The sequence below is a fragment of the Hippocampus guttulatus genome, chromosome 13 (assembly GCF_054856545.1).
Source record: "Hippocampus guttulatus isolate MCC_2025c chromosome 13, RoL_Hgut_1.0, whole genome shotgun sequence".
Taxonomy (NCBI): domain Eukaryota; kingdom Metazoa; phylum Chordata; class Actinopteri; order Syngnathiformes; family Syngnathidae; genus Hippocampus; species Hippocampus guttulatus.
In genome coordinates, this window is record NC_141273.1 from 2,054,343 (window position 1) to 2,075,198 (window position 20,856).

Here is a 20,856-nt window from a genome sequence, read left to right on the forward strand (position 1 = left end):
TTTGAACTGAGGGCACCGAGGCACAGTATTGCACAGTCCCCTTCTCACACTTGACCCATATTTCTTCTCATTCGCAATAGTGATTTGTTCTTTCTATTTTATTTTATTTTTTATTGCTGCATCAAACTCCAAAGAAATCCATTTTCTACCTCTCAGCCACTCTGGGCATGTCACTGTTGAACGGTGTCTATCTGAAATATAATATATGTATATGTATATATATATATACACAGATTGTTATTGTTCTAAATGTAAAGGATGGCATGGAGCAATCAATTTATCTGGTTACATGCAGAAAGACTCAGATTATGGCATCGTCAAATGGCATGGCCAGTCTCTTTTTGAGGAGTGTTTGCCCGAATCTCGCAGCTGCTATGTGAGTCTCCGCTTTACCCAGGAATTACATGAGACCAAATAAAGGCTGACTGTCGTTCTTGAATACCAATCAGCAGTGGAAACGTGCCGCACTGTGAATCTCATCAATTCTATTGTAAAAATCATCTTTTTCACCTGCAGCTCCTCCACCTCTCACGTTGATACCTTGATGATCCACGGATTTATTTCTGGTAGGAGGCTAAGTGCCCCCCCGCCCAGATGATAAATGAATATTTACTGAGATTGCAATGTGTACCTCAGATGCAAGTCAGCAACAAAACACTGGGTGGTGATAGAGCTCCACGAATTGAGAGGCACCAGGAGAGTTGGAAATGGGATGTTGGAAATGCATTCATTTTATACAGCATATTCAATGTAAAATGGTGGAGAAAATAGCATTTTGGAGAAGCAGTACCATTTTCACCTTCACGGATCACTCATTGAGTCTTTTTGATCTACATGACTGGATTAGATTTTAGTGATGAAGCAAACCCAACACTCATGATAAGAATCCCTGAATGTGCAGAAAAACGGAGGAGCAAAATGAGAATCTTTTTCATGATGCTGATGTGAACATAATAGCTTGACATGCATTAGCAGCTTAAAATGAAATAATAATCGTATAAAACAAATCAGATCCCATTCCATCATCTTTCCCAGGATGAATAGTTCGTCTTATACAGAGTATAAACTGGAAGGGTATTTATCAAGGCCACTTGGAGCATACGGCATACAAAATAGTCAGAATGTTAAATCAAGTGCACCAAATCAGTGAAATGAACAAAGCGGCAAATGTGTCAAAACTGACATAAGAGTGAGAAGCTGCACATCAGGAGGGGAGGACAGGAAGACCTTGAAGGACGTCAGGGTGTGTCAAACGGAGGCCGTGAGGGCTGTTAAAAGGAGGATGGGCCCACTCGAGAACAGACTGCTTACTTCGCACTTCAGTCACTGGGCTGCTGGATGAACTTTAAGGATGGATGATGGTGGGGGGAAAAGATTGGCAGATAGGCGGCTAAAAAAATATCACTGTGGATATGTTTGCTATTCGCCAGGTAAAATCAAATACACATTCAAAAACAGAACCATCAACCAAACTGACAACCATTGTTCTTGGGTGGTACCTCTCCTTACAAACGTCTCTTCATACGAAATTTTCAAGTTATGAAACGTCTCAACAGGAAAATGTTGCCTTTTCTTCCAAAATAAATTTCAAGATATGAAAGGTAAAATTACAGTCTGGCCTGCAACTCGCAGCTCTGAATTTCCTGAATGCAACATAATTATAGCTGCTCTGCCATTGGCTATCAAATCACTTTTGAGAGAGAACAAAGGGCAAAAAACCAGGAGGACACAATTAAAAGTTAAATGACCATCATTTTATTCTTTATTCTTTTTGTTTTTTTTTACATTAAGCACAACTCTCATTTATTGTGCAACAGTGGCGGACCCTCAGGGCCAGCAAGGCCTTCTCTGCTGGCCTAAACATTCATACAATAACATAAATTTATGTTATTTTATTTTCATAAATATGTAAACAAAAGTATTCTCTGTATTCTTTACGTCATATTATTTCCACTTAGTCGAGTGGCTTTCAATGTTATTTCAAATAACATTGAAAGCCACTCGATAAATAACTTATTTATTATGGTAGAGTTTTTAACCAATCATATTTCAGCTAGCTTGTGTTGGCAGGTAAATTAAACTTGCTCGGGGCCTTCAGATTAAACAGAGCAGGCCCCTGTGCGCTGTAAATGAACGGGCACAGTCAGGTTGCAATAGCCAATCAGATCACGAGTCTGCGCACCGGGGCCAGCGAGAATGCCTTACGTCGAGACTGGACGTGCGCGTTCGGTGATTGGATTAGCGCCTGCTAGAGGGAGCTATCACTGCATTTTAACCCAAAATGGCAGAAGAAGAAGAAGTTGATCTGGTTGCAGAACTACTTTCCACACAATTTTCAAGACGGACCTTCCACGATAAGCTGGATATTGTGCGAAGAGCTCGCCCAACTCCTGCGCTAGCTAGCCTGTCCCAGCAAGGAAAAGGGTTTGTCCGTCATTTTCAGACGAGCAATTATGAACGGTACCCGTGGCTCACAGCCTCTGAGAAACGCTGTAAATTGTACTGCTGGGAATGCCTATTGCTTGCAACGGACCGATTTGGTGTTTGGAGCCACACTGGATTTACCCATTTAAGTTGTTTTACCAAGGCAGCAAGGAAACATCAGAGCACGGCCGGGCACTTACAAACTACGGTGCATTTAAAAACGTTTGGGGACACTCGCCTAGATGTGCAGCTCAGTGAACAGGCACTACATTGGTCGAGTAAATGAATTTTATTTTACATTTCTTCTTGTCATTTTATTTCGTTAGTATTCAATTAATGGTAACAAAATAAAATGACAAAGATACAAAAATGTATCAAATAAATCTGCTCACCTGCAATTTATAATGGCGCATTGTAGTCACCTTCGTGCACTAAAGTTCGTTCAATCTCAGCTGCTCAACATCGTCAGTTATTTGCGGTTGTATCGCCGATTCTCAAAATGCAAATGATCGGTTTACTTTATTTTCAAAGAATAGTTTGTTTTGTTATTGTTTGGTTGGTGTCTTATATGAAACTGCGACATTGCGCAATTTATTGGACAGACTCGTTTAAGATCACACAGCGTAATTTGGATGGCGTTTTATTTAGTATTTTTAAATCATCTTTTTATTTTTGATAATGTCTATAAATTATGAATGCATACTTGATGGTTTTAAATGCCCCTGAAATTAAGTGCTGCTTGACGAGCCGATACTGTATTGTGTTAATGTATGTGACGTCACTGAAGGCCTAAGGTTGAAATGCACGGCCCGCCACTGTTGTGCAATAATCAAATTGTAACATGTATTTGTTCCATATTTTGATGCATTTTTATGCTTTCGGAAACATTTATGTCTGAATTTTGGGGGGACTTGGAACGAATTAGGGCATTTACATGGAAAACGCGTTTCAACTTCCAAATTTTTCTAGTTAAGAAATTACTGCCAGAACCAATTGATTTCGTAAGTAGAGGTACCACTGAATTTAAAGTTTGTGTGATTTAGTTAACACGTTTTTGGAGTTTAGCTGTCACAGCCTGGTCTGTGCTTCTCAGGGCTGTTGGGTTTTTTTTTCCCACTGAACTGGAGGTCCTTGGAGTGTGATGGTGGGATGAGTCTCCTGCGTTGACCCTGCTGGCGATCATCAGCGGAGTATTTAGGTGCTTGAGAGACAGGAGAACGCTTATGAGATATTGAACCTTGTTTGTTCTCGTTGACATTGCCAGTTTGTTTCACACTCGTGCTCTTTGTTCGTTTTGCCTTGCCAGTATTTTTGTAATTGTCTTCTGTTTATTTGTAAGTACTACTTCGACGGTCTGGTCTCTTCTTGTCCTGCTTCCTTGTGTTGTAATTTTGAGTTGTTTTTGGTTTTCTCCATTAGCTCCGATGCCATTCTCCTCTGGCTCTCAATCTATTGCTCTCAGTTAGTGTGATTGTTATTTGTTTCCACATTGACCTTTTTGTCACGCCGCAATTTGTTATTTATAGTTGACGCTCACATGCTTTTTTTTTGTTCAATAAATTCTTTAAACTTACTCTGCCTGTTTGTGTTTGCTTCGGGCTCCAACCATGTTTTGCGCAGCACTGACAATAGCAATGTCGTATAGACAAATGAGATCTAGAGGCAGAATGCCACTCAAGCAGGCATGGGCAACTTGAATTGCTATTGCAAGGGCCACACACGCGCACACACACACACACACACACACACACAAATTATGAGCCATATTGAAATGATGCACCGCCATAGAGTTTTGACTATTTATTTTAATGAAAAAACATGTCCACCCATCCATTTTGTTAATGGAGGACTGGCGGACTCCAAAGTAAAGGGCATTGCAGTAATCGAGCCGGGATGTGACAAAGGCATGAATTACTGTCTCAAAGTGTTCATGTGAGAGGAGAGGTTTTATTTTGGCCAGCTGTCTAAGGTGAAAGAAGCTGGATTTAACAACGGCACTAATTTGCCGATCGACTTTGAAATCACTGTCCAGTTTAAGGCCCAAGTTTGAGACGGTTTACTTAAGATAAGGAGACAGGGGGCCCAAGTCTACAGGATGGACTGTACAAGGGCCACTGGGACCAAACAATACAATACATGACAGCTGCGCCGCTGGAGGGAACACCCCTCACTCCAGCTGGAGCTGAAAACAAAACACAAAGAGATCAAGACCATGATACGAGTTTAAGGGAAACAAATAATGGTTGTATTTTGTGTCACGACTTGTGTTAAACAAACACCCAATAGAAGATCAGCTAAAGCAGGGGTGGCCAACCAGTCAGAGACTAAGGGCCAATTTTTATTTTTTTACTGTGTTACTGTAAAGAGCCACATCGCGCACATGCACGCGCGCGCACGTGCATGCACCCCCCCCCCCCCCCCCCCACACACACACACGAGCTGCAGTAGTTACTTACTACTTGGGTCAGCTTGCTACATATTTGACCGAAGATCGACTTTTGAAGCGACGAACCTCCCGTCATCGACCCGATTGCGCACGTGCAAGCACACACACACACACACGCACGCACACGTGCACATACGCAGGCACGCATAGACACCGAGATGAGCGAGAGCTGGAACTTCACCGAACACGAACGAAATCGAAACACACAGACGATGCGGTGTCTGTCCAGTGTGTGCTGCGTGTGTGTGATAGACATAGAAAGTACATTCTCATCGTCATCGCAACTCATATTTCCCAACTCGAGGGCATGGAAGCACATTTTCGCTTGCTCACCCCCCACCCGTCTCGCATCAGATGTGTCACCTGCGCCATCCGTCACTGATTCGCACCTATCTGCATGAACTGCAATGGCATATGTAATCACGTCACCAGAATGGCTCAATTCACGTTCGGTTTGAACGGAACATTCCAGTGACTCTTTTACAGGTCTGTGATTTAAAAGAATGTTCAATGTCACTGAAAAACAATAGCTGCACCGTTGTCAACGGTTTATTGATGGTAACATTTTGATCCTGGAACACATTATTGTCATCCATCCATTTGTTTTTTTTAATACTGCTTAATCTGTTCATGGCTGTGGGGTGCCTGAGCCAATCCCACTTTACTACAAGCAATTACACCCTGGGCAGCTTGCCAGTCATCACACATGGCTCCTATAGAGACAGATGGCCGTTCAGAGTCAAATTCAAACCGTTCCTGAGTGGGAACTGATGACTGGTGAGTGAAACTGGTGAATGAGCCAATATACCAGGTCTATCGAATGTGAGAATTTTCTCTCAGGCTATTTATTTTGAAACTGGAGGTTGAAGCTGGCCAGCCAGAGGCAGATATTGTTCAACCTGAGAGGTTGCTCCGAGGTACTTGAGTCACTGTCCAAACTTTCTGCCAAGTTTCCTTGAGTCCGCTCTTGAAGTCATAAATGGGGACATGAAAATGATTATCAGAGTGCAATAAAAAGCAATGTCACAGCACAGGTCAATGTAGTCAAGTAATCTAACCGCCAGAATTAGCAGAGAGGCGCAGAGATGAACTGCCAATAGAGCTTCAAATATCAGGAAGGTTGCCCAAGTGAGATTAAACGCACTAAATCAAAAGCTACAAGCGTCATTTTACACTCTTTACACGAATGTGTGCATTAAAAAAATGTATGCTTTAAAAATATATCTACCCCTTCATACTAATATTCGATACATAATCAAATATGACCTTGAACGTGCTTGTCATGCACATTTCAATAATTAGTCAATAGTCAGAGTATACATCAGCACATTATGAGATTCATATTTCATGTTATTCAATAATTGATATTCGTACCTCTCACAAGGGAAATGTACTCTCCATGTCAGGCCTGAATTGGCAGCGATACACCACCACTGACCGTTGATTGAATTTCTTAAGCAGGTTTTAATGATGTCATAGATTTTACATTGTGAAGTAAATGATGCATATCAGGCAGGCAAGGCAGAAAAACTTGAACTCCTGTCAAAAACAAAGATTATCCCCCTTTAGTGGGAGATTTAGGGGCACTGGGAAATTGGTTCAATGCCACTTGGCATGACAGTGTGTGCTTGTGCATAAAAGGAAAGACTCTGGCCCGTTCAGAAATACCACATTTGATCAGGGAGCAAATGACATTTTTTGCCACTGGGTGTGCTTTGTGCACCACCAAGGCAGGTTTATGGAGAAGTGTTGGCGCACTGATTTAACGACAAAGTCATAAAATGATTTCTATTTTCTGAGTGTACACACTTAACCTTCCGGGCTTTTTGTGGGTTTGTAGAAGCAAAACATATTAATCGGAGTGATGTGTTAACGTTCTTTTTATTGTCCACACTTGGCCATAAATTTCTTTTAACACAGTTTTTTTTTTTGTGCCTGACATTGGCTGTACCCACATCGTCTTACCTCCTTGTATACCTCATATATCCATAAGCATCCTTTCATTCAAATATATTACCCATTGTGCCATTATTCAAGAGTTACATTTTTACAATTTTTCATAGTGAGTCATGAAATACACTGTCATGGTTGCGTGGTGGTCGGTGGAGGTCCCCAAAAAGCAGGGAGGCAGGAGGAGCAGAGTGGACTGAGCAAAATACATTAACAAAAAAATACTTGTTGGGTACACCGGAGAAACAAACAAGTCCTGAAAACCACAGTAAACCAAAGTAACAAAACCTTATGACAGGAACAACCACATGACAGGCGCACACACAGGTAACCAATGAGCCAACCAAGACTGACAGAATGGCAGGGAACTAAAGACAAGCAAAGTGACGAGACAACGAGAAACACCTGGACGAGACAAAGGGTTGAGGGAGCTGATTGGTTTAACACAAGGGACCCATATGACGAGAACAGGTGGAGACAAAAAGGGCACATGAGAGAACAAAACCAAATGTCATTCATTCATTTTCTGAACCGCTTTATCCTCACGAGGGTCGCGGGGGGTGCTGGAGCCTATCCCAGCCGTCTTCGGGCAGTAGGCGGGGGACACCCTGAATCGGTTGCCAGCCAATCGCAGGGAACACAGAGACGAACAACCATTCACGCCCACACTCACACCGAGGGACAATTTAGAGCGTCCAATCAGCCTGCCATGCATGTTTTTGGAATGTGGGAGGAAACCGGAGCACCCGGAGAAAACCCACGCAGGCCCGGGGAGAACATGCAAACTCCACACAGGAAGGTCGGAGCTGGAATTGAACCTGGTACCTCTGCACTGTGAAGTCGATGTGCTAGCCACTCGACTACCGGGCCGCCCGCCAAATGTCATCTAAACCAAAAAACATAACATGTACAATATATTGTTATCAATCGTGTTTATTCATATTATATTATATTGCGGTCTACTTTAATCTTTCAATTACATTTGCGATATTATTTTCAGAGCAGATCTGCTGTTCCCACTGACTCGATTCACATACTATCCTCTGCCATTCTGTTCAAATTGGTACACATAATAGGGCCGAATTTGAGAATTACAAGTCGGGTGAGGTTACCACTACACCATCAGTGACCTGAGGTAACGAGTCATCCATCATATTACTATTCTGTCCTCTTGTTCTGTTGTGTGGCATGCGTTAAGATTAACATCTGTTCATAAAAAAAAAAAAAAGTTCATAGAGGGCATGTACCATCGTCGTTTCCCACATAAGGAAATTCTGTTATACGGAAAGATTGGACAATGCAAATTAGAGCATACTTAGCTGTATTTGCATTTTTTTAGATTTCAATAATTTATGGGTCGTGCATCTGGAAGGGGTGGGGATCATTTGAGATGGCAGCAGACGGGATGTCAGCCAAAGAATAACCCCTTTACTGCAACTCCTGGGCTACTGAAATCTGCCGCACAGCTGGAGTCTGAAGGGCTAGCTGCTTCCTGCAGCTGTTCATAACAGATGAGCTGCTCTAGCACACTGCGGATGCTACAAACCGCTTCGCAGACAATTTCTTTAGAAGCCAACCCCAGCGGTCTACTCCGTCACAATTTTTTGCGATGAAGACCAGTTTCTTTTGCTGAGCTGATTTGATTCTTTGGACTAAGTTTCATCATGGGATTTGTTAAAAAACAAAACAAAACAAAAAACAACCGTTGCGATATACGGGTCCGTGGATCATTAACACACAAACCCCCGTTTTTAGAATGATACCAAGGAACAGGTATCAAAACATTTGGTGAGGTTCCTGCATTTCAACAGGAAATATCATTTGTCATTTGATGAAGTAAGCTTCAATTTCAATTTCAAGACACTTGACCAACCAGCCTGAACTAGTCTTGTATGTTATTATAAGCTCAAATTTGTTACATCTCGACTGTAGAACGTGATTAAAAAGTACATCTTTTATTCTGTGCTGTTTTTGTGCCCTTTAAGCAAAGTTGGGCTGAGAATGTTAAGCTAGCCATGCAAGTGTATGTTCACACGAACTCGCATGTACTCTGATACAGCGGCCAGCTCATTAAATACGATAAGATGCTTTGGTTGCTTTGCCACCACTTGGATAACTGGGGCAGAAAATAAGATAATATGTCATTTCAGCAGATATATTTCAAATAGTTTGATACAATCGCTGTGCGTTAGACTAGCGCCCAGAAGTTAGCACACCTCTGTAGCCCAAATGAAGAAATCGTGCATACATGTACTGTAGTCCATTATGCTTGAAATACATGCATTTTACAAAAAGCTAATTTTCTCATTTTTTTTCCCCTCAGAAACTGGATTTTTCTAATTCAACTTAGCTATTTTCTAATGCTGATTTCTAAAGAATGGGATAAGATAGAAACACACTTTTTCTGCTGAAAAAAGAGTTCTAATCTTTGTTTTGGTAGGTTCCATGTTTATATAGCCATAGAGCACCTTTCAAGATCAGTCAAAATCCAGTTAAAGGACTGGACTTATCAAGAGAAATATAGTAAGTACAAACCACCCGCTGCTAGCCAAACCACCCGCTGCTAGCCAGACCACCCACTGCTAGCTAAACCACCTGCCGCTAGCCAAAACACCAGTCGACCTACACCATACTCTACACGTGCCTCCTCTTGCCTCTCCGTCCGGCTGCAGCAGCTGCATCCGCCTTGCTGAGAAGATTGCTGAACTGGAGCAGAGAATCTCCACACTTTACCATATCCGAGATGCTGAGCTGCAGATGGACACAATCATCTTTGGTCCTGGACAACCAGAGTCTCCATCTTTCACCGACACAGCTGCTGCCGCCAAACCTGCTTCTCCCGCAGTTGACAAGGCCACCACTCCCGATCCCGCACCTGAGAGCTCCCTGCTACTTGCCGATCCAGATGACACCTGGGCACGACTGGGTGCCAATCCCAAGCCCAGGTCCATGTCCAGCTCCACCCCCCACGAGCCTGTGTCAGAAAATCCTGTCCACCCCTTCTCCTCCATTGCTCACCGCCGTTCTATCCCTCAGTTCACTCCGGCCCCGCAGCGCACTGTCCCTGGTCTCCTCCCGCGCACTTCCCCCTCCACTTCACCGCCACTGACTGAACCTGCGCCAGGATCCACTCTCCCTTCACCCAACCCCGTCCACTTCGCCCCCTTTTTCCTCCGACCACCCTGATTGTTGGCGACTCCATAAACCGAAACCTCAGATTCTTCAACGCAACAACACACTGCTTCCCCGGAGCCACTGTTCCCATCATCCTCGCAAAACTCCCCAGCCTGCTTCATCCACTCCCATCATCTGTCCATAGAATTATTGTACATGTTGGCTGCGTTGATGCATCCCACCGGCAGTCAGAAATCACCAAAGGTCACTTCAACAAACTTCTTCAGTTCCTTAACTCTTTTTAAAGTTTTAAAGGACAGGAAAGGACAGTTTCTGAAAGGGTTAAAGATAAAATCCATTGCTTAGTTAGTTACAACCCCCTATCCTGCCGATCTTAGTTGTGACCATATACCTATCTGTAGCAGGTATACGGTGTGTGGCCACACACCAGTCTGGCCACACTCTAATCCAGTGGTTCTTAACCTGGGTTGGATCGAACCCCAGGGGTTCGGTGAATCGTCTCAGGGATTCAACGGAGCCTCTGCCATGGAGGTTAAGACACACCCGAGTCAACATGTCAATTAGTTATGACACGCCCGCTTGGCCATCACTGGCTGGTTCATTTTGTGCACACTTAAAAAAAACACCTTATACTTATGTCTTGGATTTTATTTACATTTTTTTCCGTTTTTAATAAAAGCATTTGTCTCGAATTTGTAAATAAATAAATAAAAGATTTTTATTTTTCACTAATGAAGGGTTAAATGTGCATATGAACTGGTTGGGTTCGGTTCCTCTAACAAGGTTAAGAACCACTGCTCTAATCCTAGAATCGACCCCGAGTCACATATAGATGCACATATAGGATCTTTGCAATCGCGACAGCGAGACGTGGTGGTAACAGAGACTGCGTGTGATGATTATTATTGTCGCTGCACAGCAGCCCTGAATGCTTCAATATCGCAGATGCAAATGCCAGTGTAATTAGTTGCTCGGGCGTTTAACTGAAAGGGTGTTTAATATGCTGAATTAGGTTGAACCCCTGGCGGCCATTAGAGCACAGCAGTTTGCCAGAGCGCTCTCATCAGTCGCGATAGTAACCAGCTATTGGCAGTTCCGCGTTACCCAGGACCGTCTGTAACGTGTGTGCGCAAACATTCAAAACACGTTGTAGTCCCCTCTGCTTCCCCAGTTTTTGTCAACAAGCCATGGTCACGCCCACATAAACAAATGACAGAAGTTATAAGCAGCTATGAGCTGGTAGCACAGTCAACAGGGGCAGCATTTACAAACACCAATATTTATTCCGTATAAAAAAATGAAAGTTCAAAGACCACTAAGATGAAAACGAATAAGGCCAGATACAATGGAAAATCCAACATTCCAAACAATCGTGCTGTCGGTGATGCAGTTTGGGTTTCAAGTTAGTGTATTTTCAAAACAAATGTTGTCACGCTGAACATCAATCCATTCATCAATTTTCTAATCCGCTTATCCTCACAACGGTCGTGGGGCGTGCTGGAACCTATCCCATCTGTCTTCGGGCAATAGGCGTGGTGCACCCAGAACTGGTTGCCAGCCAATCGGAGGACACACAGAGACGAACAAGCATTCACACTCACAATCACACCTTAGGACCATTTAGAGTGGCCCATTGACCTGTGACGCATGTTTTTGGAATGTGGGAGGAAACCAGAGTACCCGGAGAAAACCCACACAGTCAGGGGGAGAACATGCAAACTCTACACAGGAAGGCCAAACCCTGTACCTCCGCAGTGTAGGGCCGGCGTGCTAATCAGTAACCACCGTGCTGCCCTCATACAGAACATGAAAGGTAAATCTAATTATTTAGTTGCAGCTTCAAAATACTGTATAGCCATCATAAAACCTTTATTGAAAGCAAACACAAATTACAGCTGTATTGGTTTTTTTCTCCCCATTCCAAAAATTGATGTGGAATACGAATGAACTGGAGGTTGTCTAGTGTCCGGGAATGGATATCCCATATCTGGGAATGAACACATTTACCAACACCATTACAATGGATACTGGGTTTGAAAAATAAAATGATGAATTAAATATTCAGCAGACCGAGCTTGCAGTTATTGCTTTTCTACATCGTTTAATACCAAATTGTTCCTCCCTCTTGGGTGCAACTGTGGTTGTAAAGCGAATGTTTTTGTTTTTTGCAAATTAATATCCCTTAATTGAACTATTACATGCATGGCTTTCTCTAAGCACAAAGAAAATAACAGGCATTATTTCTCAGACATTGACAGGATTTGTAATAATTTTCAGAGGGGTTATATTTGCTACGGGAACACAACAAAACAACAGGCTTTACTCAACAAACTCGATAATGACTTACATACATTTTACTTTAATTAAATTACCTTGCCGTACTATTCAAGAAAGCCAGTCAGCGGCCAGTTAGGCTGTACTGGCCAAGTGAGTGCTGTTTTTATGGATGGGCCTCTTAACAATGTCCCTGAAGGTTGGGCAAAATGCAGTTCTGGACAAAGTGGTTTTCATTAACTGACAAAAGTAAATAAATAAATCAATAAAATACACATCACAATAAATTAAAGGTAACATTTAAATCACACATGCCAAATATCAATGACTCAAGATATTCCACTTGTAAATGTTTCCTGATCAGGGTAAACATGATCAATAGAAAGCCAAATCATAAATTAATTAAGATTGAACTATTAATAATGTGGTCACGGGCTAATCCAACTTCCTCAATTTTCAACACAGCCCAACTCAACTTTATTTAAAGGTTGCATACACTGCACACAAAGTGATGTACCGGTACACGAAGTCCAAACTAGACATACGAAAACAAAAGACAGTAAAAACAATAAATTAATAACATAAAAACAGCAAACACCATAAAACACAAAAACAATGTAGCGTTTCATGCTAAGTCAAAAGCCAAAAAATAAAAATGTGTTTTAAGACGAATTATAACACCTAAACATCACTCCTACTCTGGCATCCCTTCACCGGCTCCCGATACATTTTAGAGTTCTTTTTAAGATCCTATTATTTGTTTTCAAATCTTTAAATGGCTTCGCTCAACCTTACCTCTCTGAGCTCCTCCGACCCCGCACACCTGCCTGAGGTCTACGGACCAGACACTATGAGGGGTACCAAGAACTAAGCGGAGGTTCAGAGGGGATTGAGCCTTTTCCGTTGCTGGGTCCCTCTCTTTGGAATGACCTCCCACTGAACATTCGGCAAACCCCCTCGCTGCCCATCTTTAAAGCTCGTCTCAAAACTCATTTGTATTCTTTGGCTCAGACTTGATTTTTAGTCTTTGTGCTTTCTACTGTGTTTGCTATTAATTTACTGTTTGTTGTTGTATGTATGATTTTTGCTCCATATACAGCACTTTGTATGCAGCGGTGGTTTGTTTTAAGTGCTCTATAAATACAGTTGAGTTGAGAATTTTAAAAATGGACAGAGAGGGGGGGCTGGCAACGAAAAAGGCTCGATCCCCTCTAATCCTCGGCTTAGTCCGCAGCTCCTGCAGTCGCGTCTGGTCTGCTGACCTGAAGCGTTTGGCAGGTGTGTAGAGACGGAGGAGCTCACATAGGTCAGGTCAAATGAGGCCATTTAAAGTTTGGAAAACAAGAGAACCTTAACTCACTTAATGCAAGCCATTTTTGACCATTTGGACAAATTTTTCAAGACCAACAGAAAACTGAGTTCTCTCGTTGTATCAGCATGGAACCTGCCAAAAGAAAGCCTTACCCTCTTCTTTCATCAGAAAAAAAAGTAGAAGTTGAACATTGGTTTGTTTGAAGAAAATACTCGTTTCCAAGAAAAAATCTGATGAAAAGAGCTTTTTGTGAAAGGATGCATTTCAAGCAGGACTTTCACTTCGATGCTATTTTTTTGCAAAGCTTTCCGATAAAATAACAACATAGACAACACCAAAAGGTCAATTTAATTGCAAAATAACAGTTGATTGAAAGATAAACACTCCACTGATGCATGACCTATACATGAAGTTTTCATGAACGTTGAACTTTGTGTGCGTGTGCGCGTCTTTGTCAAGGATGACGATGGGACATGGTCAAATTTTTTTTTTTAATCTGAAAAAGCTGTGTTGTAGAGTTAGCTGCAGGTATTGATCCATGATCTCACCGCCACACTGCTTCTGCACGCCATCTCACAGCGTCGGATCGTCGTACCACACCCCACACCCACTCACAATGTGTGTGGACCAAGATCCGATCGAATCCACTTCATCCTTCTAGTGGTGATTTATCATATTGAAATCACTCCCACAGACTCGAGGAGGTGCGCAAAAACCTTTATTTATCCATCCATCCATTTTCCGAACCGCTTGATCCTCACTAGGGTCGCGGGGGGTGCCGGAGCCTATCCCAGCCGTCTTCGGGCAGTAGGCGGGGGACACCCTGAATCGGTTGCCAGCCAATCGCAGGGCACACAGAGACGAACAACCATCCACGCCCACACTCACACCTCGGGACAATTTAGAGCGTCCAATCAGCCTGCCATGCATGTTTTTTGGAATGTGGGAGGAAACCGGAGTACCCGGAGAAAACCCACGCAGGCCCGGGGAGAACATGCAAACTCCACACAGGGATGCCGGAGCTGAAATCGAACCCGGTACCTCTGCACTGTGAAGCCGACGTGCTAACCACTGGACTACCTTTATTTATTTATTTTTTAATTAAAAAAAAACAAAACAGAACGCTAAAACCTAGATGTTTTGGCACTAAATGATAGGTCTTTTCCAAATATATTTTTATGTTTTGGCATTAAATGAATTCAAATTAACTCTAAAATGTACGACACAACAGAATTGCAGTTTGTGCTCCATGCTATGAGCTCCAGTTAGTAGGTGAGCAGCAGTTTTATGGACCAACTGGAGATCCTTGAGGGAGGGCTGGCTGACCCCCCCCCCCAAAAAAAAAATACATTACAGTCATCCGGTTGAGCTGTAACAAAAGTATGGATTATTGTTTCTAAGTGCTGTTGCAAATGGAGAAGCTTTACTTTAGCCAGCTGCCTAAGATAAAAAAAAAATGGATTTAACAACAACACAAATTTTTCTTGTTTGAGGCTGTTGGCTTTAAATAAGGCACAAATGGCCCAAGTTAGAAGGGTGGGACAAGGGCCACTGCGACTGAAAAACCATAACTTCTGCTGTCTTTTTGTTGAAATACTGTCCTTCTAAGTTTTCTCGCAGGATTAAATGTAAAAAAAAAAAAAAAAAAGTCTGTACGTGCCCTGTGATTGGCTGGCAACGAGTGCAAGGTGTACGCTGCCTATTCCACAAAATCAGCTGGTATGGCCTCCAGCTCCCCCATGACCGAAAGTAGTAGACAATCGATGGATGTTTTGGTAGTGTTCATGGCTGACAAACCTTTTCTTGCTCCAGGTGTCGTATAATTATTTGTGCTAGGTTTGAAAATACAAAATGCCACCCGAGAGGGGAGCACTGACGCATGGACTTAATGAATAGGGCATCAAGAATTTGACTTTGGTTACTTAGGAGCTGCAGGGAACAGTATAACTTCAGATAGCCTGAAAGCTTCATTAGTGCTGATGCAGAAGCCACGATGCAAAACGTCGGCCCGATATCTTCCATTTCTCTTATGCTCCAAGGACTTATGATTCCCTAAAGTAAAAGATGTCAAAACATCACGTGCGCAGCCAATTACCTCAGCGATTCTCAATCCATCTTGGGTTTGTGTCAGAAATGTCATCTTCTCAACATGCAATCCTTTAAGTGTTTAATAGCATGAATGACTCTCTGAATAAGTGAACGTCTGACACTTTTCAGGCATTGATTTGAAAAGATTTTTCTAAATAGGATCAAGTGCTTAATCCTCACTGTTCAAGTGCAATACTGCTCATGCTGCCTCCTTGTGTCTCTCTACCCATCTGTCTGTCACAAACATTCCACTAGAAATGATTAAAGTTTGTTTGCCAACAGCTGCCAAGTCCCAGTGGAAAATCACAGCTGGGAACCCTCAGTAAACCGACATCTCTGGAGTATTTTTAAGGAATTATTTTTTTTCTCTTTACAAGAGCGTACGTACTTAAGCACATCAAAACCTGATCAGAAAAAAAGTGGGCGGAGATAATTTCCCGCGAGGCAGCACAGTGCAGGAGTGGTTAGCAAGTCTGCCTCACATTCAAGACATTCTCGATTTGAATCACATCTTAAGCCAGGGGTGGCCAACCTTTTGTCACGAAGATCTACTTTTCAAGCCAACCAACCTTCGCGATTGATCGTTTTCGCACGTGTATGCATACACACATGCGCACGCGCACCTGTGCGCATGCACATACGCATGCGCGCATGAGCGACAGCCATAACGGCCCCGAATGTGAATGAAACAGAAAGCTAAAGTAGAAAAAGGAAATCACTACCTTAGTGGGAGACCTGATGTGGAGGCATGCCAGGCATTTTTGCAAAGTGTTAAATGCTTAAAATGCTTCTCCTGGCGCTCCATATCCCCATCCTTTGCCAGTGCAATCGGTCAATTGCAGATGAAACGCTTCTGAATGAGGATCAATAAATAAGTAAATAAATAAACCAAAAACAAACAAAAAAAGAAAACATCGCAACAGCTCTGATCGCAAGCTGCAATTGCAGACTGCTGATTGCTAACATTTTTCCGGTGATGGAGGTGACCTGCTTTTTTATTGTTATTATTTCTTTTAAATACTTTTTTGTGAAGTGAAACTGATAGGTTGCTACAAACACACATTTGGACATACAAATCTTTCTTTTTTTTTTTTTACCTCCACATTCTCCTCCAACACCTTCCATGATCGACTTGGGACCTACTGGTCAATTGGGCACCCCTGGCTTAGGCCTTTGTCTGAGGACTTTGCAGGCTTTCTCTGTGCTTACGTACATTTTCTTCGGGGACTCCGGCTTTCTCCCACGGGCCAAAAATAACCATGTTAGTTTAATACCTGAAAAAGACTAACTGTCCACATGTGTGAACGTGAATTTGAATGGTTATTTGTGAATATGTGCTCTGCAATTGGTGACCAGTCCAGGATCCACCTCTGTCCCTCAACTCTTCCCCAAAGTTATTTGGGAAAGGCTCCAGGTGACCCAAGACCCGAATGAGGACGAGCAGAATAGGAACTAAATAGTTGGATGGATTTTCATAATCAGTTCATATTACCCATGCATACACAAATACTTTTTCTGGTGCGTGATTGGAGAGTGTAATTTGCCCACGGGTGTGAATGTGTGGATGGTTGTTTGTCTCATAAATTAATAAATGTGAAAACCAAAAGGTGGGAAGTTGCAGACCTTCAGACAGTTACAGCAAACTGCAGGTCACACCACAAGAATGAAATCACGATTTACCAATTGCGATTGAGCTAAACAAAATCATAATTATCCTAATAATTTTTTTTTTCCAAGATGGCACCCGAGTAGGAAGCCGTCGGCAAGTGCTCTTCAAGAGCCTTGCGTTTTTTTGTTGTTTTTGTCTTGTTTTGTGACGACGAGAAGAAAGGAGCGTCAGTGTGTGTGGATGTGGAACTGGGAGTCGCGGCTTAGAATTGAAGCGGATTTACATGTGACAGGAGCGGAGAGCCAATTTCTTTTTCGTTAATGGATGCTCCAGCTTCTTGTTACTTTCAAGCTTAGCTTGTAGCAGACATGTGCACATTTCAGCATGACGTCTTTGATCCACTGGTAAAAAGGACGCTTTGATTCGCTCCTCTTTCATCTATGACTGCTTCAGGCAACAAAGTGTATGCAGGAAAATAGTTAAGATTGCACGATTGTCTGAGTCTAATGTGTTGTCTTGTATTACTTTGACATTTTATGTTAACTTTTCTTTTGATGGCGGCGCGGGCACCCGCAGCGGCTCCTCTTGTTGTATGTTGTGAGAGGGAAGAAATTTCATCTGTGCACATTTGACAGTACAGTTGTACTTGATAGTTGATACTTGATAAACTGTACATACAGTTTCCTGGCAGTGGCTTTTTTGTTGGACTTTAAGTTACGTTGCCCTTTGAGTGGGATGACAAGATTTGACTGTGCATGACATGATTTACATGCAGCTCTTGATTCTGACAATTCACTGACAATTGTTGCTAAGAAATGTAACCCCCTCGGTTGTTTGACAACGATCCCCCCCCCCCCCGCCCCCCATTGCTTTGAGTTTTTCCTCCCTTCAGATTTTAATCAGTAAAAAGACAATCAATCATTGTTTTGTGATTCAGCTATTCGTAATGAAACGATCGTATAATATAAGAAGGGCACACACAAAAAGCAAAAAGACAACGGGAAGGAACAGGAAGAGAACGCGAGCAACGATGTGCAAAAACATAAATTGTAAGGGACACGTGAGACAGAATAGAACCAGCTGCCACACAGATAAACAGACACGGTAATCTTTCCTCCGGAGTGTGTTTAACGTAATGATTCTCCCAAAGGTCCACATCGATAAGGATCACAAAGAGAGTTTTGCACCGATGCTCCTGACAGCAACTGTGAAGAAAAAGCCTTGAAAGGTGGTTTTGCAAAAGTGAGAGAACATCAAAAACACCGGCAAGACTTTTCTTTCTTTCACGTTCCATGTGTTGACATGAACAAAACAACAGCTCGACATGGACTTTCTTTCGTGCCTATTATAGCAAAAAATAAACGTTCATGTCTTTTTCAACATGCAATTTACCTGCTGCAGCAACGATGTGATTTTCCATTACGTTCAGTCATTCACTTGGGGCGCAAAAACAGGTTTGTAGCAATTATATGTGGTCTGCCTCATGCATAATTACTTCTTTGTGAGTTTATTTTATAGCCTATTGAGCTTGTAGCAATTTAAACAGAAGTGACCTGAACAAAGTCAAATAGAGAGGGAATGGTATTTAAAAAAAAAAAAAGAAGAAAAAATACATCATGGGAGACAAAGACAGTTGCGTGTGACGTGCACAAACGTGTTGACCATTGAAAACATTCAACAAAATATTACGATAATTCCATTGACAGTAAGAATTGGAAAGAGTCATGAATAATCATTGCATCAGTTGACAGAAAACTGTTGAATGAATACCGACAATGTTCATCTATCGTCATTGGCCACATAACATCCTGAAGAGTCCTATTTCACAGTTTTTGAGAAACAGGAACCCCCCCCCCCCCCCACACACACAATTTACATTGGAAACATGTTTTTTTTTTATTGACATTAAAAACAAAACAAACAAAAAATGTGAACAAGTAAGCAAAAGGGAAAACACCCTTCATTAATTGCTTACAAATACAAGTGACTGAGGTAGAATGTATCATCACTTTGACATATTTTTTTCCTCTTACATGTCAATGCCGACATAACCTCATGAAAGTTGTTTTATGTTCCTAAATGGAACCATATGAATTGTTTCTTCATGTTCAACTTTGGCCAATTTTCTTTTCCCACGGGATTGGCATGAACATTGGCGCTCATATAATTGGTCTGTAAAAATGTCAGCACAAAAAAAAAAAAAATCACCACACTGAAAAACAGAGTCGTAATTTAATGCGTTTTTATAGCGACATTTAACACTATTGTCTCCTCATGCTTACTGATTATCTTCCCTTGCGTCATTTCCCAGCCTTTGCAGGGTCCATGCTTATGGCCATTTTCTGTCAAGTTTGTGTGCTCAAAATTTCAAACCCCAATGCAGAGCCGTTACACAATACTAGAGCAAACACAGTATTTTTATTTTTTTTAAAAATGGAGCTTGGGAATATCCATCCATCCATCTTCTAATTCGCTTTATCCTCACGAGGGTCACGGGGCATGCTGGAGCCTATCCCAGCTGTCTTTGGGCAGTAGACGGGGTACACCCTGAACCGATTGCCAGCCAATCGCAGAGCACACAGCAACGAACAACCATCCGCGCTCACACTCACACCCAGGGACAATTTAGAGTGTTCAATCAGCCTGCCATGCATGTTTTCGGAATGTGGGAGGAAACCAGAGTACCCGTAGAAAACCCACGCATGCACAAGGAGAACATGCAAACTCCACACAGGAAGGCCGAAGCTGGAATCGAACCCGGTTCCTCAGCACTGTGAGATTGACGCGCTTAAGCACTCGCCCGAGGGAAATACACAACAAAATAATTAAAACAATAGAAACAAAAGTGGAAAAATACAATCTAAAGAACTCAACCAGGGAAATCCTAACCAAACAAACTATACGACATAAAACAACAACAAAAAATAAAACGGAGTTACTGATGTGAGCACGACAAGAAAACGCGAACTAGTGAAACCTTGTTGAATAAGCACAGCCTAGGGACAACAAGTAAAGAGCAAGACTATTCCTGCGACCAGCTTCCTCCACCACTTAAATAGCCAACTAGGTATTTTTTGGATGGGGGTGGTGGTGGGGGGGGGGGGGGCTCTGCCTATTCACCAGGCTCAGGGACTTGAAAAACACAGAACAGAGGACAGGATCACGATGTTTCAAAAAAACAAAAAAACAATTGCAACGTGTCTACTGGCTTACACTGCACTTCTACTATAATATTGTTAACTAATTTGATCCAGTTTACCACTTACAGTTAAAACCAATCCCACCACAGGTTGTCATGGCACGACACAGCCACTGATTCGCTTTCAATCGCTTTATTAAACAACGGTTGTGATGTGTTGTCACGGGCCCTCTTCCTTCCTTCCTTTATTTTGACATTGTCATTTATTTTGGCGAGTCCACTTCCAGGGACATTCTGTTTGTCTTTTACTTTTCATTATCAGGCCACATGAAGGAAACATCTATTCCCAAGAGTGCTAGACTGGGAAAATCGCGGTGTCTACTGTTTCTTAAAAATAATTTGTGTCAATTCTGAACAGGATTTTCACCTTTTGCAGACCAGCTTGGTCTCTAGTCCCCATGAATAGTGCGCGTGGTCTG